General features: G+C 45.7%; 80 non-coding genes across 80 annotated transcripts; all 80 read right to left on the reverse strand.

Moving 5' to 3' along the window:
• Positions 1–165: 165 nt before the first annotated feature.
• On the reverse strand, positions 166–247 carry TRNAS-CGA (transfer RNA serine (anticodon CGA)). Its single transcript has one exon. It is a non-coding gene; the product is annotated as a tRNA-Ser (tRNA).
• A 230-nt stretch (positions 248–477) lies between these two features.
• On the reverse strand, positions 478–559 carry TRNAS-AGA (transfer RNA serine (anticodon AGA)). Its single transcript has one exon. It is a non-coding gene; the product is annotated as a tRNA-Ser (tRNA).
• A 75-nt stretch (positions 560–634) lies between these two features.
• On the reverse strand, positions 635–716 carry TRNAS-CGA (transfer RNA serine (anticodon CGA)). The gene has a single exon. It is a non-coding gene; the product is annotated as a tRNA-Ser (tRNA).
• A 74-nt stretch (positions 717–790) lies between these two features.
• Positions 791–872, reverse strand: TRNAC-ACA (transfer RNA cysteine (anticodon ACA)). The gene has a single exon. It is a non-coding gene; the product is annotated as a tRNA-Cys (tRNA).
• A 74-nt stretch (positions 873–946) lies between these two features.
• Positions 947–1,031, reverse strand: TRNAS-AGA (transfer RNA serine (anticodon AGA)). Its single transcript has one exon. It is a non-coding gene; the product is annotated as a tRNA-Ser (tRNA).
• A 72-nt stretch (positions 1,032–1,103) lies between these two features.
• Positions 1,104–1,185, reverse strand: TRNAS-AGA (transfer RNA serine (anticodon AGA)). The gene has a single exon. It is a non-coding gene; the product is annotated as a tRNA-Ser (tRNA).
• Positions 1,186–1,260: 75 nt separating this feature from the next.
• On the reverse strand, positions 1,261–1,342 carry TRNAS-CGA (transfer RNA serine (anticodon CGA)). Its single transcript has one exon. It is a non-coding gene; the product is annotated as a tRNA-Ser (tRNA).
• A 74-nt stretch (positions 1,343–1,416) lies between these two features.
• Positions 1,417–1,498, reverse strand: TRNAS-AGA (transfer RNA serine (anticodon AGA)). The gene has a single exon. It is a non-coding gene; the product is annotated as a tRNA-Ser (tRNA).
• Positions 1,499–1,572: 74 nt separating this feature from the next.
• TRNAP-AGG (transfer RNA proline (anticodon AGG)) lies at positions 1,573–1,654 on the reverse strand. Its single transcript has one exon. It is a non-coding gene; the product is annotated as a tRNA-Pro (tRNA).
• A 73-nt stretch (positions 1,655–1,727) lies between these two features.
• TRNAS-CGA (transfer RNA serine (anticodon CGA)) lies at positions 1,728–1,809 on the reverse strand. Its single transcript has one exon. It is a non-coding gene; the product is annotated as a tRNA-Ser (tRNA).
• Positions 1,810–1,884: 75 nt separating this feature from the next.
• Positions 1,885–1,966, reverse strand: TRNAS-CGA (transfer RNA serine (anticodon CGA)). Its single transcript has one exon. It is a non-coding gene; the product is annotated as a tRNA-Ser (tRNA).
• A 73-nt stretch (positions 1,967–2,039) lies between these two features.
• On the reverse strand, positions 2,040–2,121 carry TRNAS-AGA (transfer RNA serine (anticodon AGA)). The gene has a single exon. It is a non-coding gene; the product is annotated as a tRNA-Ser (tRNA).
• Positions 2,122–2,195: 74 nt separating this feature from the next.
• TRNAS-AGA (transfer RNA serine (anticodon AGA)) lies at positions 2,196–2,280 on the reverse strand. Its single transcript has one exon. It is a non-coding gene; the product is annotated as a tRNA-Ser (tRNA).
• Positions 2,281–2,352: 72 nt separating this feature from the next.
• Positions 2,353–2,434, reverse strand: TRNAS-CGA (transfer RNA serine (anticodon CGA)). Its single transcript has one exon. It is a non-coding gene; the product is annotated as a tRNA-Ser (tRNA).
• A 75-nt stretch (positions 2,435–2,509) lies between these two features.
• On the reverse strand, positions 2,510–2,591 carry TRNAS-AGA (transfer RNA serine (anticodon AGA)). Its single transcript has one exon. It is a non-coding gene; the product is annotated as a tRNA-Ser (tRNA).
• A 75-nt stretch (positions 2,592–2,666) lies between these two features.
• Positions 2,667–2,748, reverse strand: TRNAS-CGA (transfer RNA serine (anticodon CGA)). Its single transcript has one exon. It is a non-coding gene; the product is annotated as a tRNA-Ser (tRNA).
• A 74-nt stretch (positions 2,749–2,822) lies between these two features.
• Positions 2,823–2,904, reverse strand: TRNAS-AGA (transfer RNA serine (anticodon AGA)). Its single transcript has one exon. It is a non-coding gene; the product is annotated as a tRNA-Ser (tRNA).
• A 74-nt stretch (positions 2,905–2,978) lies between these two features.
• On the reverse strand, positions 2,979–3,060 carry TRNAS-UGA (transfer RNA serine (anticodon UGA)). The gene has a single exon. It is a non-coding gene; the product is annotated as a tRNA-Ser (tRNA).
• A 74-nt stretch (positions 3,061–3,134) lies between these two features.
• TRNAS-AGA (transfer RNA serine (anticodon AGA)) lies at positions 3,135–3,216 on the reverse strand. Its single transcript has one exon. It is a non-coding gene; the product is annotated as a tRNA-Ser (tRNA).
• A 74-nt stretch (positions 3,217–3,290) lies between these two features.
• TRNAS-AGA (transfer RNA serine (anticodon AGA)) lies at positions 3,291–3,372 on the reverse strand. The gene has a single exon. It is a non-coding gene; the product is annotated as a tRNA-Ser (tRNA).
• A 75-nt stretch (positions 3,373–3,447) lies between these two features.
• Positions 3,448–3,529, reverse strand: TRNAS-CGA (transfer RNA serine (anticodon CGA)). Its single transcript has one exon. It is a non-coding gene; the product is annotated as a tRNA-Ser (tRNA).
• A 74-nt stretch (positions 3,530–3,603) lies between these two features.
• TRNAS-UGA (transfer RNA serine (anticodon UGA)) lies at positions 3,604–3,685 on the reverse strand. The gene has a single exon. It is a non-coding gene; the product is annotated as a tRNA-Ser (tRNA).
• A 74-nt stretch (positions 3,686–3,759) lies between these two features.
• On the reverse strand, positions 3,760–3,841 carry TRNAS-UGA (transfer RNA serine (anticodon UGA)). The gene has a single exon. It is a non-coding gene; the product is annotated as a tRNA-Ser (tRNA).
• Positions 3,842–3,915: 74 nt separating this feature from the next.
• On the reverse strand, positions 3,916–3,997 carry TRNAS-UGA (transfer RNA serine (anticodon UGA)). Its single transcript has one exon. It is a non-coding gene; the product is annotated as a tRNA-Ser (tRNA).
• Positions 3,998–4,229: 232 nt separating this feature from the next.
• TRNAS-AGA (transfer RNA serine (anticodon AGA)) lies at positions 4,230–4,311 on the reverse strand. The gene has a single exon. It is a non-coding gene; the product is annotated as a tRNA-Ser (tRNA).
• Positions 4,312–4,385: 74 nt separating this feature from the next.
• On the reverse strand, positions 4,386–4,467 carry TRNAS-AGA (transfer RNA serine (anticodon AGA)). The gene has a single exon. It is a non-coding gene; the product is annotated as a tRNA-Ser (tRNA).
• Positions 4,468–4,540: 73 nt separating this feature from the next.
• Positions 4,541–4,622, reverse strand: TRNAS-UGA (transfer RNA serine (anticodon UGA)). Its single transcript has one exon. It is a non-coding gene; the product is annotated as a tRNA-Ser (tRNA).
• A 74-nt stretch (positions 4,623–4,696) lies between these two features.
• On the reverse strand, positions 4,697–4,778 carry TRNAS-CGA (transfer RNA serine (anticodon CGA)). Its single transcript has one exon. It is a non-coding gene; the product is annotated as a tRNA-Ser (tRNA).
• A 75-nt stretch (positions 4,779–4,853) lies between these two features.
• TRNAS-AGA (transfer RNA serine (anticodon AGA)) lies at positions 4,854–4,935 on the reverse strand. The gene has a single exon. It is a non-coding gene; the product is annotated as a tRNA-Ser (tRNA).
• Positions 4,936–5,008: 73 nt separating this feature from the next.
• Positions 5,009–5,090, reverse strand: TRNAS-CGA (transfer RNA serine (anticodon CGA)). Its single transcript has one exon. It is a non-coding gene; the product is annotated as a tRNA-Ser (tRNA).
• A 232-nt stretch (positions 5,091–5,322) lies between these two features.
• On the reverse strand, positions 5,323–5,404 carry TRNAS-CGA (transfer RNA serine (anticodon CGA)). Its single transcript has one exon. It is a non-coding gene; the product is annotated as a tRNA-Ser (tRNA).
• Positions 5,405–5,634: 230 nt separating this feature from the next.
• On the reverse strand, positions 5,635–5,716 carry TRNAS-AGA (transfer RNA serine (anticodon AGA)). The gene has a single exon. It is a non-coding gene; the product is annotated as a tRNA-Ser (tRNA).
• A 75-nt stretch (positions 5,717–5,791) lies between these two features.
• Positions 5,792–5,873, reverse strand: TRNAS-CGA (transfer RNA serine (anticodon CGA)). Its single transcript has one exon. It is a non-coding gene; the product is annotated as a tRNA-Ser (tRNA).
• Positions 5,874–5,947: 74 nt separating this feature from the next.
• Positions 5,948–6,029, reverse strand: TRNAC-ACA (transfer RNA cysteine (anticodon ACA)). The gene has a single exon. It is a non-coding gene; the product is annotated as a tRNA-Cys (tRNA).
• A 74-nt stretch (positions 6,030–6,103) lies between these two features.
• Positions 6,104–6,185, reverse strand: TRNAS-UGA (transfer RNA serine (anticodon UGA)). Its single transcript has one exon. It is a non-coding gene; the product is annotated as a tRNA-Ser (tRNA).
• A 74-nt stretch (positions 6,186–6,259) lies between these two features.
• On the reverse strand, positions 6,260–6,341 carry TRNAS-UGA (transfer RNA serine (anticodon UGA)). The gene has a single exon. It is a non-coding gene; the product is annotated as a tRNA-Ser (tRNA).
• A 74-nt stretch (positions 6,342–6,415) lies between these two features.
• TRNAS-UGA (transfer RNA serine (anticodon UGA)) lies at positions 6,416–6,497 on the reverse strand. Its single transcript has one exon. It is a non-coding gene; the product is annotated as a tRNA-Ser (tRNA).
• Positions 6,498–6,729: 232 nt separating this feature from the next.
• TRNAS-AGA (transfer RNA serine (anticodon AGA)) lies at positions 6,730–6,811 on the reverse strand. Its single transcript has one exon. It is a non-coding gene; the product is annotated as a tRNA-Ser (tRNA).
• A 74-nt stretch (positions 6,812–6,885) lies between these two features.
• Positions 6,886–6,967, reverse strand: TRNAS-AGA (transfer RNA serine (anticodon AGA)). Its single transcript has one exon. It is a non-coding gene; the product is annotated as a tRNA-Ser (tRNA).
• A 73-nt stretch (positions 6,968–7,040) lies between these two features.
• On the reverse strand, positions 7,041–7,122 carry TRNAS-UGA (transfer RNA serine (anticodon UGA)). Its single transcript has one exon. It is a non-coding gene; the product is annotated as a tRNA-Ser (tRNA).
• A 74-nt stretch (positions 7,123–7,196) lies between these two features.
• On the reverse strand, positions 7,197–7,278 carry TRNAS-CGA (transfer RNA serine (anticodon CGA)). Its single transcript has one exon. It is a non-coding gene; the product is annotated as a tRNA-Ser (tRNA).
• Positions 7,279–7,353: 75 nt separating this feature from the next.
• Positions 7,354–7,435, reverse strand: TRNAS-AGA (transfer RNA serine (anticodon AGA)). The gene has a single exon. It is a non-coding gene; the product is annotated as a tRNA-Ser (tRNA).
• Positions 7,436–7,508: 73 nt separating this feature from the next.
• TRNAS-CGA (transfer RNA serine (anticodon CGA)) lies at positions 7,509–7,590 on the reverse strand. Its single transcript has one exon. It is a non-coding gene; the product is annotated as a tRNA-Ser (tRNA).
• Positions 7,591–7,822: 232 nt separating this feature from the next.
• TRNAS-CGA (transfer RNA serine (anticodon CGA)) lies at positions 7,823–7,904 on the reverse strand. The gene has a single exon. It is a non-coding gene; the product is annotated as a tRNA-Ser (tRNA).
• A 230-nt stretch (positions 7,905–8,134) lies between these two features.
• Positions 8,135–8,216, reverse strand: TRNAS-AGA (transfer RNA serine (anticodon AGA)). Its single transcript has one exon. It is a non-coding gene; the product is annotated as a tRNA-Ser (tRNA).
• Positions 8,217–8,291: 75 nt separating this feature from the next.
• On the reverse strand, positions 8,292–8,373 carry TRNAS-CGA (transfer RNA serine (anticodon CGA)). Its single transcript has one exon. It is a non-coding gene; the product is annotated as a tRNA-Ser (tRNA).
• Positions 8,374–8,447: 74 nt separating this feature from the next.
• TRNAC-ACA (transfer RNA cysteine (anticodon ACA)) lies at positions 8,448–8,529 on the reverse strand. Its single transcript has one exon. It is a non-coding gene; the product is annotated as a tRNA-Cys (tRNA).
• A 74-nt stretch (positions 8,530–8,603) lies between these two features.
• On the reverse strand, positions 8,604–8,688 carry TRNAS-AGA (transfer RNA serine (anticodon AGA)). The gene has a single exon. It is a non-coding gene; the product is annotated as a tRNA-Ser (tRNA).
• A 72-nt stretch (positions 8,689–8,760) lies between these two features.
• TRNAS-CGA (transfer RNA serine (anticodon CGA)) lies at positions 8,761–8,842 on the reverse strand. The gene has a single exon. It is a non-coding gene; the product is annotated as a tRNA-Ser (tRNA).
• A 73-nt stretch (positions 8,843–8,915) lies between these two features.
• TRNAS-AGA (transfer RNA serine (anticodon AGA)) lies at positions 8,916–8,997 on the reverse strand. The gene has a single exon. It is a non-coding gene; the product is annotated as a tRNA-Ser (tRNA).
• A 74-nt stretch (positions 8,998–9,071) lies between these two features.
• Positions 9,072–9,156, reverse strand: TRNAS-AGA (transfer RNA serine (anticodon AGA)). Its single transcript has one exon. It is a non-coding gene; the product is annotated as a tRNA-Ser (tRNA).
• Positions 9,157–9,228: 72 nt separating this feature from the next.
• TRNAS-CGA (transfer RNA serine (anticodon CGA)) lies at positions 9,229–9,310 on the reverse strand. The gene has a single exon. It is a non-coding gene; the product is annotated as a tRNA-Ser (tRNA).
• A 75-nt stretch (positions 9,311–9,385) lies between these two features.
• On the reverse strand, positions 9,386–9,467 carry TRNAS-AGA (transfer RNA serine (anticodon AGA)). The gene has a single exon. It is a non-coding gene; the product is annotated as a tRNA-Ser (tRNA).
• A 75-nt stretch (positions 9,468–9,542) lies between these two features.
• Positions 9,543–9,624, reverse strand: TRNAS-CGA (transfer RNA serine (anticodon CGA)). Its single transcript has one exon. It is a non-coding gene; the product is annotated as a tRNA-Ser (tRNA).
• A 74-nt stretch (positions 9,625–9,698) lies between these two features.
• Positions 9,699–9,780, reverse strand: TRNAS-AGA (transfer RNA serine (anticodon AGA)). Its single transcript has one exon. It is a non-coding gene; the product is annotated as a tRNA-Ser (tRNA).
• A 74-nt stretch (positions 9,781–9,854) lies between these two features.
• On the reverse strand, positions 9,855–9,936 carry TRNAS-UGA (transfer RNA serine (anticodon UGA)). Its single transcript has one exon. It is a non-coding gene; the product is annotated as a tRNA-Ser (tRNA).
• A 74-nt stretch (positions 9,937–10,010) lies between these two features.
• Positions 10,011–10,092, reverse strand: TRNAS-AGA (transfer RNA serine (anticodon AGA)). The gene has a single exon. It is a non-coding gene; the product is annotated as a tRNA-Ser (tRNA).
• Positions 10,093–10,166: 74 nt separating this feature from the next.
• Positions 10,167–10,248, reverse strand: TRNAS-AGA (transfer RNA serine (anticodon AGA)). Its single transcript has one exon. It is a non-coding gene; the product is annotated as a tRNA-Ser (tRNA).
• Positions 10,249–10,323: 75 nt separating this feature from the next.
• On the reverse strand, positions 10,324–10,405 carry TRNAS-CGA (transfer RNA serine (anticodon CGA)). The gene has a single exon. It is a non-coding gene; the product is annotated as a tRNA-Ser (tRNA).
• A 74-nt stretch (positions 10,406–10,479) lies between these two features.
• TRNAS-AGA (transfer RNA serine (anticodon AGA)) lies at positions 10,480–10,561 on the reverse strand. The gene has a single exon. It is a non-coding gene; the product is annotated as a tRNA-Ser (tRNA).
• Positions 10,562–10,635: 74 nt separating this feature from the next.
• TRNAS-AGA (transfer RNA serine (anticodon AGA)) lies at positions 10,636–10,717 on the reverse strand. The gene has a single exon. It is a non-coding gene; the product is annotated as a tRNA-Ser (tRNA).
• A 75-nt stretch (positions 10,718–10,792) lies between these two features.
• TRNAS-CGA (transfer RNA serine (anticodon CGA)) lies at positions 10,793–10,874 on the reverse strand. The gene has a single exon. It is a non-coding gene; the product is annotated as a tRNA-Ser (tRNA).
• Positions 10,875–10,948: 74 nt separating this feature from the next.
• Positions 10,949–11,030, reverse strand: TRNAS-UGA (transfer RNA serine (anticodon UGA)). Its single transcript has one exon. It is a non-coding gene; the product is annotated as a tRNA-Ser (tRNA).
• Positions 11,031–11,104: 74 nt separating this feature from the next.
• TRNAS-UGA (transfer RNA serine (anticodon UGA)) lies at positions 11,105–11,186 on the reverse strand. The gene has a single exon. It is a non-coding gene; the product is annotated as a tRNA-Ser (tRNA).
• A 74-nt stretch (positions 11,187–11,260) lies between these two features.
• On the reverse strand, positions 11,261–11,342 carry TRNAS-UGA (transfer RNA serine (anticodon UGA)). Its single transcript has one exon. It is a non-coding gene; the product is annotated as a tRNA-Ser (tRNA).
• Positions 11,343–11,574: 232 nt separating this feature from the next.
• Positions 11,575–11,656, reverse strand: TRNAS-AGA (transfer RNA serine (anticodon AGA)). Its single transcript has one exon. It is a non-coding gene; the product is annotated as a tRNA-Ser (tRNA).
• Positions 11,657–11,730: 74 nt separating this feature from the next.
• Positions 11,731–11,812, reverse strand: TRNAS-AGA (transfer RNA serine (anticodon AGA)). Its single transcript has one exon. It is a non-coding gene; the product is annotated as a tRNA-Ser (tRNA).
• A 73-nt stretch (positions 11,813–11,885) lies between these two features.
• Positions 11,886–11,967, reverse strand: TRNAS-UGA (transfer RNA serine (anticodon UGA)). Its single transcript has one exon. It is a non-coding gene; the product is annotated as a tRNA-Ser (tRNA).
• Positions 11,968–12,041: 74 nt separating this feature from the next.
• Positions 12,042–12,123, reverse strand: TRNAS-CGA (transfer RNA serine (anticodon CGA)). Its single transcript has one exon. It is a non-coding gene; the product is annotated as a tRNA-Ser (tRNA).
• A 75-nt stretch (positions 12,124–12,198) lies between these two features.
• On the reverse strand, positions 12,199–12,280 carry TRNAS-AGA (transfer RNA serine (anticodon AGA)). Its single transcript has one exon. It is a non-coding gene; the product is annotated as a tRNA-Ser (tRNA).
• A 73-nt stretch (positions 12,281–12,353) lies between these two features.
• TRNAS-CGA (transfer RNA serine (anticodon CGA)) lies at positions 12,354–12,435 on the reverse strand. The gene has a single exon. It is a non-coding gene; the product is annotated as a tRNA-Ser (tRNA).
• Positions 12,436–12,667: 232 nt separating this feature from the next.
• Positions 12,668–12,749, reverse strand: TRNAS-CGA (transfer RNA serine (anticodon CGA)). The gene has a single exon. It is a non-coding gene; the product is annotated as a tRNA-Ser (tRNA).
• Positions 12,750–12,979: 230 nt separating this feature from the next.
• Positions 12,980–13,061, reverse strand: TRNAS-AGA (transfer RNA serine (anticodon AGA)). Its single transcript has one exon. It is a non-coding gene; the product is annotated as a tRNA-Ser (tRNA).
• Positions 13,062–13,136: 75 nt separating this feature from the next.
• On the reverse strand, positions 13,137–13,218 carry TRNAS-CGA (transfer RNA serine (anticodon CGA)). Its single transcript has one exon. It is a non-coding gene; the product is annotated as a tRNA-Ser (tRNA).
• A 74-nt stretch (positions 13,219–13,292) lies between these two features.
• TRNAC-ACA (transfer RNA cysteine (anticodon ACA)) lies at positions 13,293–13,374 on the reverse strand. Its single transcript has one exon. It is a non-coding gene; the product is annotated as a tRNA-Cys (tRNA).
• Positions 13,375–13,448: 74 nt separating this feature from the next.
• On the reverse strand, positions 13,449–13,530 carry TRNAS-UGA (transfer RNA serine (anticodon UGA)). The gene has a single exon. It is a non-coding gene; the product is annotated as a tRNA-Ser (tRNA).
• Positions 13,531–13,604: 74 nt separating this feature from the next.
• TRNAS-UGA (transfer RNA serine (anticodon UGA)) lies at positions 13,605–13,686 on the reverse strand. Its single transcript has one exon. It is a non-coding gene; the product is annotated as a tRNA-Ser (tRNA).
• Positions 13,687–13,760: 74 nt separating this feature from the next.
• On the reverse strand, positions 13,761–13,842 carry TRNAS-UGA (transfer RNA serine (anticodon UGA)). Its single transcript has one exon. It is a non-coding gene; the product is annotated as a tRNA-Ser (tRNA).
• Positions 13,843–14,074: 232 nt separating this feature from the next.
• On the reverse strand, positions 14,075–14,156 carry TRNAS-AGA (transfer RNA serine (anticodon AGA)). The gene has a single exon. It is a non-coding gene; the product is annotated as a tRNA-Ser (tRNA).
• Positions 14,157–14,230: 74 nt separating this feature from the next.
• TRNAS-AGA (transfer RNA serine (anticodon AGA)) lies at positions 14,231–14,312 on the reverse strand. Its single transcript has one exon. It is a non-coding gene; the product is annotated as a tRNA-Ser (tRNA).
• Between the last annotated feature and the right edge of the window lie 8 nt (positions 14,313–14,320).

Here is a 14,320-nt window from a genome sequence, read left to right on the forward strand (position 1 = left end):
TGCTCAATCCCAATCGGCAGGATTCGAACCTGCGCGGAAATATCCCAAACGATTTCGAGTCTGTCGCCTTAACCACTCGGCCACGAATGCTGCTGTTAACTGAGACCACTCAAAAATCTGTGAAACTGCTAAAGGTATTATTGAAATAAAAAATCTTTGCTCAATCGCAATCGGCAGGATTCGAACCTGCGCGGGAATATCCCAACAGATTTCGATTCTGTCGCCTTAACCACTCGGCCACGACTGCTTCTGTTAACGGAGACCACTCAAAAAGTGTGGAACTACTAAAGCTATCATTGGAATAAGTATGTTAGTTCGAACGCAGTTCGCAGGATTCGAACCTGCGCGGGAATATCGCTACAGATTTCGAGTCTGTCGCCTTAACCACTCGTCCACGACTGCTTCGATTAACCGAGACTACTCAGAAATCTGTAAAACCACCAAAGGTATTATTGAAATAAAAAATCTTTGCTCAATCGCAGTCGGCAGGATTCGAACCTGCGCGGGAATATCCCAACAGATTTCTAGTCTGTCGCCTTAACCACTCGGCCACGACTGCTGCTGTTAACTGAGACCACTCAAAAATCTGTGAAACTGCTAAAGGTAATATTGAAATAAAAAATCTTTGCTCAATCGCAATCGGCAGGATTCGAACCTGCGCGGGAATATCCCAACAGATTTCGAGTCTGTCGCCTTAACCACTCGGCCACGACTGCTTCTGTTAAGCGAGTCCACTCAAAAAATTGTGGAACTACTAAAGCTACCATTGGAATAAGTATGTGTGTTCGAACGCAGTCGGCAGGATTCGAACCTGCGCGGGAATATCCCTACAGATTTGTAGTCTGTCGCCTTGACGACTCGGCCACGACTGCTTCTGTTAACCGAGACCACTCAAAAAAGTGTGGAACTACTAAAGCTATTATTGGAATAAGAATGTTTGTTCGAACGCAGTCGGCAGGATTCGAACCTGCGCGGGAATATCCCAACAGATTTCTAGTCTGTCGCCTTAACCACTCGGCCACGAATGCTGCTGTTAACTGAGACCACTCAAAAATCTGTGAAACTGCTAAAGGTATTATTGAAATAAAAAATCTTTGCTCAATCGCAATCGGCAGGATTCGAACCTGCGCGGGAATATCCCAACAGATTTCTAGTCTGTCGCCTTAACCACTCGGCCACGACTGCTGCTGTTAACTGAGACCACTCAAAAATCTGTGAAACTGCTAAAGGTAATATTGAAATAAAAAATCTTTGCTCAATCGCAATCGGCAGGATTCGAACCTGCGCGGGAATATCCCAACAGATTTCGAGTCTGTCGCCTTAACCACTCGGCCACGACTGCTTCTGTTAAGCGAGTCCACTCAAAAAATTGTGGAACTACTAAAGCTACCATTGGAATAAGTATGTGTGTTCGAACGCAGTCGGCAGGATTCTAACCTGCGCGGGAATATCCCTACAGATTTCTAGTCTGTCGCCTTGACAACTCGGCCACGACTGCTTCTGTTAACCGAGACCACTCAAAAAAGTGTGGAACTACTAAAGCTATTATTGGAATAAGAATGTTTGTTCGAACGCAGTCGGCAGGATTCGAACCTGCGCGGGAATATCCCAACAGATTCCTAGTCTGTCGCCTCAACCACTCGGCCACGACTGCTTCTGTTAACCGAGACCACTAAAAAATTGTGGAACTACTAAAGCTATCATTGAAATAAGTACGTGAGTTCGAACGCAGTCGGCAGGATTCGAACCTGCGCGGAAATATCCCAACAGATTTCGAGTCTGTCGCCTTAACCACTGGGCCACGACTGCTGCTGTTAACTGAGACCACTCAAAAATCTGTGAAACTGCTAAAGGTATTATTGAAATAAAAAATCTTTGCTCAATCGCAATCGGCAGGATTCGAACCTGCGCGGAAATATCCCAACAGATTTCGAGTCTGTCGCCTTAACCACTCGGCCACGACTGCTTCTGTTAACGGAGACCACTCAAAAAGTGTGGAACTACTAAAGCTATCATTGGAATAAGTATGTTAGTTCGAACGCAGTTCGCAGGATTCGAACCTGCGCGGGAATATCCCTACAGATTTCTAGTCTGTCGCCTTGACAACTCGGCCACGACTGCTTCTGTTAACCGAGACCACTCAAAAAAGTGTGGAACTACTAAAGCTATTATTGGAATAAGAATGTTTGTTCGAACGCAGTCGGCAGGATTCGAACCTGCGCGGGAATATCCCAACAGATTTCTAGTCTGTCGCCTTAACCACTCGGCCACGAATGCTGCTGTTAACTGAGACCACTCAAAAATCTGTGAAACTGCTAAAGGTATTATTGAAATAAAAAATCTTTGCTCAATCGCAATCGGCAGGATTCGAACCTGCGCGGGAATATCCCAACAGATTTCGAGTCTGTCGCCTTAACCACTCGGCCACGAATGCTGCTGTTAACTGAGACCACTCAAAAATCTGTGAAACTGCTAAAGGTATTATTGAAATAAAAAATCTTTGCTCAATCGCAATCGGCAGTATTCGAACCTGCGCGGAAATATCCCAACAGATTTCTAGTCTGTCGCCTTAACCACTCGGCCACGACTGCTGCTGTTAACTGAGACCACTCAAAAATCTGTGAAACTGCTAAAGGTATTATTGAAATGAAAAATCTTTGCTCAATCGCAATCGGCAGGATTCGAACCTGCGCGGGAATATCCCAACAGATTTCGAGTCTGTCGCCTTAACCACGCGGCCACGACTGCTGCTGTTAAGCGATTCCACTCAAAAAATTGTGGAACTACTAAAGCTATCATTGGAATAAGTATGTGTGTTCGAACGCAGTCGGCAGGATTCGAACCTGCGCGGGAATATCCCAACAGATTTCTAGTCTGTAGCCTTGACAACTCGGCCACGACTGCTTCTGTTAACCGTGACCACTCAAAAAAGTGTGGAACTACTAAAGCTATTATTGGAATAAGAATGTTTGCCCGAACGCAGTCGGCAGGATTCGAACCTGCGCGGGAATATCCCAACAGATTTCAAGTCTGTCGCCTTAACCACTCGGCCACGACTGCTGCTGTTAAGCGAGTCCACTCAAAAAATTGTGGAACTACTAAAGCTATCATTGGAATAAGTATGTGTGTTCGAACGCAGTCGGCAGGATTCGAACCTGCGCGGGAATATCCCAACAGATTTCTAGTCTGTCGCCTTGACAACTCGGCCACGACTGCTTCTGTTAACCGTGACCACTCAAAAAAGTGTGGAACTACTAAAGCTATTATTGGAATAAGAATGTTTGCTCGAACGCAGTCGGCAGGATTCGAACCTGCGCGGGAATATCCCAACAGATTTCTAGTCTGTCGCCTTAACCACTCGGCCACGACTGCTGCTGTTAACTGAGACCACTCAAAAATCTGTGAAACTGCTAAAGGTATTATTGAAATAAAAAATCTTTGCTCAATCGCAATCGGCAGGATTCGAACCTGCGCGGGAATATCCCAACAGATTTCGAGTCTGTCGCCTTAACCACTCGGCCACGACTGCTTCTGTTAAGCGAGTCCACTCAAAAAATTGTGGAACTACTAAAGCTACCATTGGAATAAGTATGTGTGTTCGAACGCAGTCGGCAGGATTCGAACCTGCGCGGGAATATCCCAACAGATTTCAAGTCTGTCGCCTTAACCATTCGGCCACGACTGCTTCTGTTAACCGTGACCACTCAAAAAAGTGTGGAACTACTAAAGCTATTATTGGAATAAGAATGTTTGCTCGAACGCAGTCGGCAGGATTCGAACCTGCGCGGGAATATCCCAACAGATTTCAAGTCTGTCGCCTTAACCACTCGGCCACGACTGCTTCTGTTAACCGAGACCACTCAAAAAAGTGTGGAACTACTAAAGCTATTATTGGAATAAGAATGTTTGTTCGAACGCAGTCGGCAGGATTCGAACCTGCGCGGGAATATCCCAACAGATTTCAAGTCTGTCGCCTTAACCACTCGGCCACGACTGCTTCTGTTAACCGAGACCACTCAAAAATCTGTGAAACTGCTAAAGGTATTATTGAAATAAAAAATCTTTGCTCAATCGCAATCGGCAGGATTCGAACCTGCGCGGGAATATCCCAACAGATTTTGAGTCTGTCGCCTTAAGCACTCGTCCACGACTGCTTCGATTAACCGAGACTACTCAGAAATCTGTGAAACCACCAAAGGTATTATTGAAATAAAAAATCTTTGCTCATTCGCAGTCGGCAGGATTCGAACCTGCGCGGGAATATCCCAACAGATTTCTAGTCTGTCGCCTTAACCACTCAGCCACGACTGCTTCTGTTAAGCGAGTCCACTCAAAAAATTGTGGAACTACTAAAGCTATCATTGGAATAAGTATGTGTGTTCGAACGCAGTCGGCAGGATTCGAACCTGCGCGGGAATATCCCAACAGATTTCTAGTCTGTCGCCTTAACCACTCGGCCACGACTGCTTCAGTTAACGGAGACCACTCAAAAATTGTGGAACTACTAAAGCTATCATTGGAATAAGTATGTGTGTTCGAACGCTGTCGGCAGGATTCGAACCTGCGCGGGAATATCCCAACAGATTTCAAGTCTGTCGCCTTAACCACTCGGCCACGACTGCTTCTGTTAACCGAGACCACTCAAAAAAGTGTGGAACTACTAAAGCTATCATTGGAATAAGTATGTGAGTTCGAACGCAGTCGGCAGGAATCGAACCTGCGAGGGAATATCCCAACAGATTTCGAGTCTGTCGCCTTAAGCACTCGTCCACGACTGCTTCGATTAACCGAGACTACTCAGAAATCTGTGAAACCACCAAAGGTATTATTGAAATAAAAAATCTTTGCTCATTCGCAGTCGGCAGGATTCGAACCTGCGCGGGAATATCCCAACAGATTTCTAGTCTGTCGCCTTAACCACTCGGCCACGACTGCTTCTGTTAACCGAGACCACTAAAAAATTGTGGAACTACTAAAGCTATCATTGAAATAAGTACGTGAGTTCGAACGCAGTCTGCAGGATTCGAACCTGCGCGGAAATATCCCAACAGATTTCGAGTCTGTCGCCTTAACCACTCGGCCACGACTGCTGCTGTTAACTGAGACCACTCAAAAATCTGTGAAACTGCTAAAGGTATTATTGAAATAAAAAATCTTTGCTCAATCCCAATCGGCAGGATTCGAACCTGCGCGGAAATATCCCAAACGATTTCGAGTCTGTCGCCTTAACCACTCGGCCACGAATGCTGCTGTTAACTGAGACCACTCAAAAATCTGTGAAACTGCTAAAGGTATTATTGAAATAAAAAATCTTTGCTCAATCGCAATCGGCAGGATTCGAACCTGCGCGGGAATATCCCAACAGATTTCGATTCTGTCGCCTTAACCACTCGGCCACGACTGCTTCTGTTAACGGAGACCACTCAAAAAGTGTGGAACTACTAAAGCTATCATTGGAATAAGTATGTTAGTTCGAACGCAGTTCGCAGGATTCGAACCTGCGCGGGAATATCGCTACAGATTTCGAGTCTGTCGCCTTAACCACTCGTCCACGACTGCTTCGATTAACCGAGACTACTCAGAAATCTGTAAAACCACCAAAGGTATTATTGAAATAAAAAATCTTTGCTCAATCGCAGTCGGCAGGATTCGAACCTGCGCGGGAATATCCCAACAGATTTCTAGTCTGTCGCCTTAACCACTCGGCCACGACTGCTGCTGTTAACTGAGACCACTCAAAAATCTGTGAAACTGCTAAAGGTAATATTGAAATAAAAAATCTTTGCTCAATCGCAATCGGCAGGATTCGAACCTGCGCGGGAATATCCCAACAGATTTCGAGTCTGTCGCCTTAACCACTCGGCCACGACTGCTTCTGTTAAGCGAGTCCACTCAAAAAATTGTGGAACTACTAAAGCTACCATTGGAATAAGTATGTGTGTTCGAACGCAGTCGGCAGGATTCGAACCTGCGCGGGAATATCCCTACAGATTTGTAGTCTGTCGCCTTGACGACTCGGCCACGACTGCTTCTGTTAACCGAGACCACTCAAAAAAGTGTGGAACTACTAAAGCTATTATTGGAATAAGAATGTTTGTTCGAACGCAGTCGGCAGGATTCGAACCTGCGCGGGAATATCCCAACAGATTTCAAGTCTGTCGCCTTAACCATTCGGCCACGACTGCTTCTGTTAACCGTGACCACTCAAAAAAGTGTGGAACTACTAAAGCTATTATTGGAATAAGAATGTTTGCTCGAACGCAGTCGGCAGGATTCGAACCTGCGCGGGAATATCCCAACAGATTTCAAGTCTGTCGCCTTAACCACTCGGCCACGACTGCTTCTGTTAACCGAGACCACTCAAAAAAGTGTGGAACTACTAAAGCTATTATTGGAATAAGAATGTTTGTTCGAACGCAGTCGGCAGGATTCGAACCTGCGCGGGAATATCCCAACAGATTTCAAGTCTGTCGCCTTAACCACTCGGCCACGACTGCTTCTGTTAACCGAGACCACTCAAAAATCTGTGAAACTGCTAAAGGTATTATTGAAATAAAAAATCTTTGCTCAATCGCAATCGGCAGGATTCGAACCTGCGCGGGAATATCCCAACAGATTTTGAGTCTGTCGCCTTAAGCACTCGTCCACGACTGCTTCGATTAACCGAGACTACTCAGAAATCTGTGAAACCACCAAAGGTATTATTGAAATAAAAAATCTTTGCTCATTCGCAGTCGGCAGGATTCGAACCTGCGCGGGAATATCCCAACAGATTTCTAGTCTGTCGCCTTAACCACTCAGCCACGACTGCTTCTGTTAAGCGAGTCCACTCAAAAAATTGTGGAACTACTAAAGCTATCATTGGAATAAGTATGTGTGTTCGAACGCAGTCGGCAGGATTCGAACCTGCGCGGGAATATCCCAACAGATTTCTAGTCTGTCGCCTTAACCACTCGGCCACGACTGCTTCAGTTAACGGAGACCACTCAAAAATTGTGGAACTACTAAAGCTATCATTGGAATAAGTATGTGTGTTCGAACGCTGTCGGCAGGATTCGAACCTGCGCGGGAATATCCCAACAGATTTCAAGTCTGTCGCCTTAACCACTCGGCCACGACTGCTTCTGTTAACCGAGACCACTCAAAAAAGTGTGGAACTACTAAAGCTATCATTGGAATAAGTATGTGAGTTCGAACGCAGTCGGCAGGAATCGAACCTGCGAGGGAATATCCCAACAGATTTCGAGTCTGTCGCCTTAAGCACTCGTCCACGACTGCTTCGATTAACCGAGACTACTCAGAAATCTGTGAAACCACCAAAGGTATTATTGAAATAAAAAATCTTTGCTCATTCGCAGTCGGCAGGATTCGAACCTGCGCGGGAATATCCCAACAGATTTCTAGTCTGTCGCCTTAACCACTCGGCCACGACTGCTTCTGTTAACCGAGACCACTAAAAAATTGTGGAACTACTAAAGCTATCATTGAAATAAGTACGTGAGTTCGAACGCAGTCTGCAGGATTCGAACCTGCGCGGAAATATCCCAACAGATTTCGAGTCTGTCGCCTTAACCACTCGGCCACGACTGCTGCTGTTAACTGAGACCACTCAAAAATCTGTGAAACTGCTAAAGGTATTATTGAAATAAAAAATCTTTGCTCAATCCCAATCGGCAGGATTCGAACCTGCGCGGAAATATCCCAAACGATTTCGAGTCTGTCGCCTTAACCACTCGGCCACGAATGCTGCTGTTAACTGAGACCACTCAAAAATCTGTGAAACTGCTAAAGGTATTATTGAAATAAAAAATCTTTGCTCAATCGCAATCGGCAGGATTCGAACCTGCGCGGGAATATCCCAACAGATTTCGATTCTGTCGCCTTAACCACTCGGCCACGACTGCTTCTGTTAACGGAGACCACTCAAAAAGTGTGGAACTACTAAAGCTATCATTGGAATAAGTATGTTAGTTCGAACGCAGTTCGCAGGATTCGAACCTGCGCGGGAATATCGCTACAGATTTCGAGTCTGTCGCCTTAACCACTCGTCCACGACTGCTTCGATTAACCGAGACTACTCAGAAATCTGTAAAACCACCAAAGGTATTATTGAAATAAAAAATCTTTGCTCAATCGCAGTCGGCAGGATTCGAACCTGCGCGGGAATATCCCAACAGATTTCTAGTCTGTCGCCTTAACCACTCGGCCACGACTGCTGCTGTTAACTGAGACCACTCAAAAATCTGTGAAACTGCTAAAGGTAATATTGAAATAAAAAATCTTTGCTCAATCGCAATCGGCAGGATTCGAACCTGCGCGGGAATATCCCAACAGATTTCGAGTCTGTCGCCTTAACCACTCGGCCACGACTGCTTCTGTTAAGCGAGTCCACTCAAAAAATTGTGGAACTACTAAAGCTACCATTGGAATAAGTATGTGTGTTCGAACGCAGTCGGCAGGATTCGAACCTGCGCGGGAATATCCCTACAGATTTGTAGTCTGTCGCCTTGACGACTCGGCCACGACTGCTTCTGTTAACCGAGACCACTCAAAAAAGTGTGGAACTACTAAAGCTATTATTGGAATAAGAATGTTTGTTCGAACGCAGTCGGCAGGATTCGAACCTGCGCGGGAATATCCCAACAGATTTCTAGTCTGTCGCCTTAACCACTCGGCCACGAATGCTGCTGTTAACTGAGACCACTCAAAAATCTGTGAAACTGCTAAAGGTATTATTGAAATAAAAAATCTTTGCTCAATCGCAATCGGCAGGATTCGAACCTGCGCGGGAATATCCCAACAGATTTCGAGTCTGTCGCCTTAACCACTCGGCCACGACTGCTTCTGTTAACGGAGACCACTCAAAAAGTGTGGAACTACTAAAGCTATCATTGGAATAAGTATGTTAGTTCGAACGCAGTTCGCAGGATTCGAACCTGCGCGGGAATATCCCTACAGATTTCTAGTCTGTCGCCTTGACAACTCGGCCACGACTGCTTCTGTTAACCGAGACCACTCAAAAAAGTGTGGAACTACTAAAGCTATTATTGGAATAAGAATGTTTGTTCGAACGCAGTCGGCAGGATTCGAACCTGCGCGGGAATATCCCAACAGATTTCTAGTCTGTCGCCTTAACCACTCGGCCACGAATGCTGCTGTTAACTGAGACCACTCAAAAATCTGTGAAACTGCTAAAGGTATTATTGAAATAAAAAATCTTTGCTCAATCGCAATCGGCAGGATTCGAACCTGCGCGGGAATATCCCAACAGATTTCGAGTCTGTCGCCTTAACCACTCGGCCACGAATGCTGCTGTTAACTGAGACCACTCAAAAATCTGTGAAACTGCTAAAGGTATTATTGAAATAAAAAATCTTTGCTCAATCGCAATCGGCAGTATTCGAACCTGCGCGGAAATATCCCAACAGATTTCTAGTCTGTCGCCTTAACCACTCGGCCACGACTGCTGCTGTTAACTGAGACCACTCAAAAATCTGTGAAACTGCTAAAGGTATTATTGAAATGAAAAATCTTTGCTCAATCGCAATCGGCAGGATTCGAACCTGCGCGGGAATATCCCAACAGATTTCGAGTCTGTCGCCTTAACCACGCGGCCACGACTGCTGCTGTTAAGCGATTCCACTCAAAAAATTGTGGAACTACTAAAGCTATCATTGGAATAAGTATGTGTGTTCGAACGCAGTCGGCAGGATTCGAACCTGCGCGGGAATATCCCAACAGATTTCTAGTCTGTAGCCTTGACAACTCGGCCACGACTGCTTCTGTTAACCGTGACCACTCAAAAAAGTGTGGAACTACTAAAGCTATTATTGGAATAAGAATGTTTGCCCGAACGCAGTCGGCAGGATTCGAACCTGCGCGGGAATATCCCAACAGATTTCAAGTCTGTCGCCTTAACCACTCGGCCACGACTGCTGCTGTTAAGCGAGTCCACTCAAAAAATTGTGGAACTACTAAAGCTATCATTGGAATAAGTATGTGTGTTCGAACGCAGTCGGCAGGATTCGAACCTGCGCGGGAATATCCCAACAGATTTCTAGTCTGTCGCCTTGACAACTCGGCCACGACTGCTTCTGTTAACCGTGACCACTCAAAAAAGTGTGGAACTACTAAAGCTATTATTGGAATAAGAATGTTTGCTCGAACGCAGTCGGCAGGATTCGAACCTGCGCGGGAATATCCCAACAGATTTCTAGTCTGTCGCCTTAACCACTCGGCCACGACTGCTGCTGTTAACTGAGACCACTCAAAAATCTGTGAAACTGCTAAAGGTATTATTGAAATAAAAAATCTTTGCTCAATCGCAATCGGCAGGATTCGAACCTGCGCGGGAATATCCCAACAGATTTCGAGTCTGTCGCCTTAACCACTCGGCCACGACTGCTTCTGTTAAGCGAGTCCACTCAAAAAATTGTGGAACTACTAAAGCTACCATTGGAATAAGTATGTGTGTTCGAACGCAGTCGGCAGGATTCGAACCTGCGCGGGAATATCCCAACAGATTTCTAGTCTGTCGCCTTGACAACTCGGCCACGACTGCTTCTGTTAACCGTGACCACTCAAAAAAGTGTGGAACTACTAAAGCTATTATTGGAATAAGAATGTTTGCTCGAACGCAGTCGGCAGGATTCGAACCTGCGCGGGAATATCCCAACAGATTTCTAGTCTGTCGCCTTAACCACTCGGCCACGACTGCTGCTGTTAACTGAGACCACTCAAAAATCTGTGAAACTGCTAAAGGTATTATTGAAATAAAAAATCTTTGCTCAATCGCAATCGGCAGGATTCGAACCTGCGCGGGAATATCCCAACAGATTTCGAGTCTGTCGCCTTAACCACTCGGCCACGACTGCTTCTGTTAAGCGAGTCCACTCAAAAAATTGTGGAACTACTAAAGCTACCATTGGAATAAGTATGTGTGTTCGAACGCAGTCGGCAGGATTCGAACCTGCGCGGGAATATCCCAACAGATTTCAAGTCTGTCGCCTTAACCATTCGGCCACGACTGCTTCTGTTAACCGTGACCACTCAAAAAAGTGTGGAACTACTAAAGCTATTATTGGAATAAGAATGTTTGCTCGAACGCAGTCGGCAGGATTCGAACCTGCGCGGGAATATCCCAACAGATTTCAAGTCTGTCGCCTTAACCACTCGGCCACGACTGCTTCTGTTAACCGAGACCACTCAAAAAAGTGTGGAACTACTAAAGCTATTATTGGAATAAGAATGTTTGTTCGAACGCAGTCGGCAGGATTCGAACCTGCGCGGGAATATCCCAACAGATTTCAAGTCTGTCGCCTTAACCACTCGGCCACGACTGCTTCTGTTAACCGAGACCACTCAAAAATCTGTGAAACTGCTAAAGGTATTATTGAAATAAAAAATCTTTGCTCAATCGCAATCGGCAGGATTCGAACCTGCGCGGGAATATCCCAACAGATTTTGAGTCTGTCGCCTTAAGCACTCGTCCACGACTGCTTCGATTAACCGAGACTACTCAGAAATCTGTGAAACCACCAAAGGTATTATTGAAATAAAAAATCTTTGCTCATTCGCAGTCGGCAGGATTCGAACCTGCGCGGGAATATCCCAACAGATTTCTAGTCTGTCGCCTTAACCACTCAGCCACGACTGCTTCTGTTAAGCGAGTCCACTCAAAAAATTGTGGAACTACTAAAGCTATCATTGGAATAAGTATGTGTGTTCGAACGCAGTCGGCAGGATTCGAACCTGCGCGGGAATATCCCAACAGATTTCTAGTCTGTCGCCTTAACCACTCGGCCACGACTGCTTCAGTTAACGGAGACCACTCAAAAATTGTGGAACTACTAAAGCTATCATTGGAATAAGTATGTGTGTTCGAACGCTGTCGGCAGGATTCGAACCTGCGCGGGAATATCCCAACAGATTTCAAGTCTGTCGCCTTAACCACTCGGCCACGACTGCTTCTGTTAACCGAGACCACTCAAAAAAGTGTGGAACTACTAAAGCTATCATTGGAATAAGTATGTGAGTTCGAACGCAGTCGGCAGGAATCGAACCTGCGAGGGAATATCCCAACAGATTTCGAGTCTGTCGCCTTAAGCACTCGTCCACGACTGCTTCGATTAACCGAGACTACTCAGAAATCTGTGAAACCACCAAAGGTATTATTGAAATAAAAAATCTTTGCTCATTCGCAGTCGGCAGGATTCGAACCTGCGCGGGAATATCCCAACAGATTTCTAGTCTGTCGCCTTAACCACTCGGCCACGACTGCTTCTGTTAACCGAGACCACTAAAAAATTGTGGAACTACTAAAGCTATCATTGAAATAAGTACGTGAGTTCGAACGCAGTCTGCAGGATTCGAACCTGCGCGGAAATATCCCAACAGATTTCGAGTCTGTCGCCTTAACCACTCGGCCACGACTGCTGCTGTTAACTGAGACCACTCAAAAATCTGTGAAACTGCTAAAGGTATTATTGAAATAAAAAATCTTTGCTCAATCCCAATCGGCAGGATTCGAACCTGCGCGGAAATATCCCAAACGATTTCGAGTCTGTCGCCTTAACCACTCGGCCACGAATGCTGCTGTTAACTGAGACCACTCAAAAATCTGTGAAACTGCTAAAGGTATTATTGAAATAAAAAATCTTTGCTCAATCGCAATCGGCAGGATTCGAACCTGCGCGGGAATATCCCAACAGATTTCGATTCTGTCGCCTTAACCACTCGGCCACGACTGCTTCTGTTAACGGAGACCACTCAAAAAGTGTGGAACTACTAAAGCTATCATTGGAATAAGTATGTTAGTTCGAACGCAGTTCGCAGGATTCGAACCTGCGCGGGAATATCGCTACAGATTTCGAGTCTGTCGCCTTAACCACTCGTCCACGACTGCTTCGATTAACCGAGACTACTCAGAAATCTGTAAAACCACCAAAGGTATTATTGAAATAAAAAATCTTTGCTCAATCGCAGTCGGCAGGATTCGAACCTGCGCGGGAATATCCCAACAGATTTCTAGTCTGTCGCCTTAACCACTCGGCCACGACTGCTGCTGTTAACTGAGACCACTCAAAAATCTGTGAAACTGCTAAAGGTAATATTGAAATAAAAAATCTTTGCTCAATCGCAATCGGCAGGATTCGAACCTGCGCGGGAATATCCCAACAGATTTCGAGTCTGTCGCCTTAACCACTCGGCCACGACTGCTTCTGTTAAGCGAGTCCACTCAAAAAATTGTGGAACTACTAAAGCTACCATTGGAATAAGTATGTGTGTTCGAACGCAGTCGGCAGGATTCGAACCTGCGCGGGAATATCCCTACAGATTTGTAGTCTGTCGCCTTGACGACTCGGCCACGACTGCTTCTGTTAACCGAGACCACTCAAAAAAGTGTGGAACTACTAAAGCTATTATTGGAATAAGAATGTTTGTTCGAACGCAGTCGGCAGGATTCGAACCTGCGCGGGAATATCCCAACAGATTTCAAGTCTGTCGCCTTAACCATTCGGCCACGACTGCTTCTGTTAACCGTGACCACTCAAAAAAGTGTGGAACTACTAAAGCTATTATTGGAATAAGAATGTTTGCTCGAACGCAGTCGGCAGGATTCGAACCTGCGCGGGAATATCCCAACAGATTTCAAGTCTGTCGCCTTAACCACTCGGCCACGACTGCTTCTGTTAACCGAGACCACTCAAAAAAGTGTGGAACTACTAAAGCTATTATTGGAATAAGAATGTTTGTTCGAACGCAGTCGGCAGGATTCGAACCTGCGCGGGAATATCCCAACAGATTTCAAGTCTGTCGCCTTAACCACTCGGCCACGACTGCTTCTGTTAACCGAGACCACTCAAAAATCTGTGAAACTGCTAAAGGTATTATTGAAATAAAAAATCTTTGCTCAATCGCAATCGGCAGGATTCGAACCTGCGCGGGAATATCCCAACAGATTTTGAGTCTGTCGCCTTAAGCACTCGTCCACGACTGCTTCGATTAACCGAGACTACTCAGAAATCTGTGAAACCACCAAAGGTATTATTGAAATAAAAAATCTTTGCTCATTCGCAGTCGGCAGGATTCGAACCTGCGCGGGAATATCCCAACAGATTTCTAGTCTGTCGCCTTAACCACTCAGCCACGACTGCTTCTGTTAAGCGAGTCCACTCAAAAAATTGTGGAACTACTAAAGCTATCATTGGAATAAGTATGTGTGTTCGAACGCAGTCGGCAGGATTCGAACCTGCGCGGGAATATCCCAACAGATTTCTAGTCTGTCGCCTTAACCACTCGGCCACGACTGCTTCAGTTA

This window comes from Phalangium opilio, unplaced genomic scaffold (assembly GCF_054372755.1).
Source record: "Phalangium opilio isolate 3A_F unplaced genomic scaffold, DU_Popi_V2 ptg000105l_1, whole genome shotgun sequence".
NCBI classification, from domain to species: domain Eukaryota; kingdom Metazoa; phylum Arthropoda; class Arachnida; order Opiliones; family Phalangiidae; genus Phalangium; species Phalangium opilio.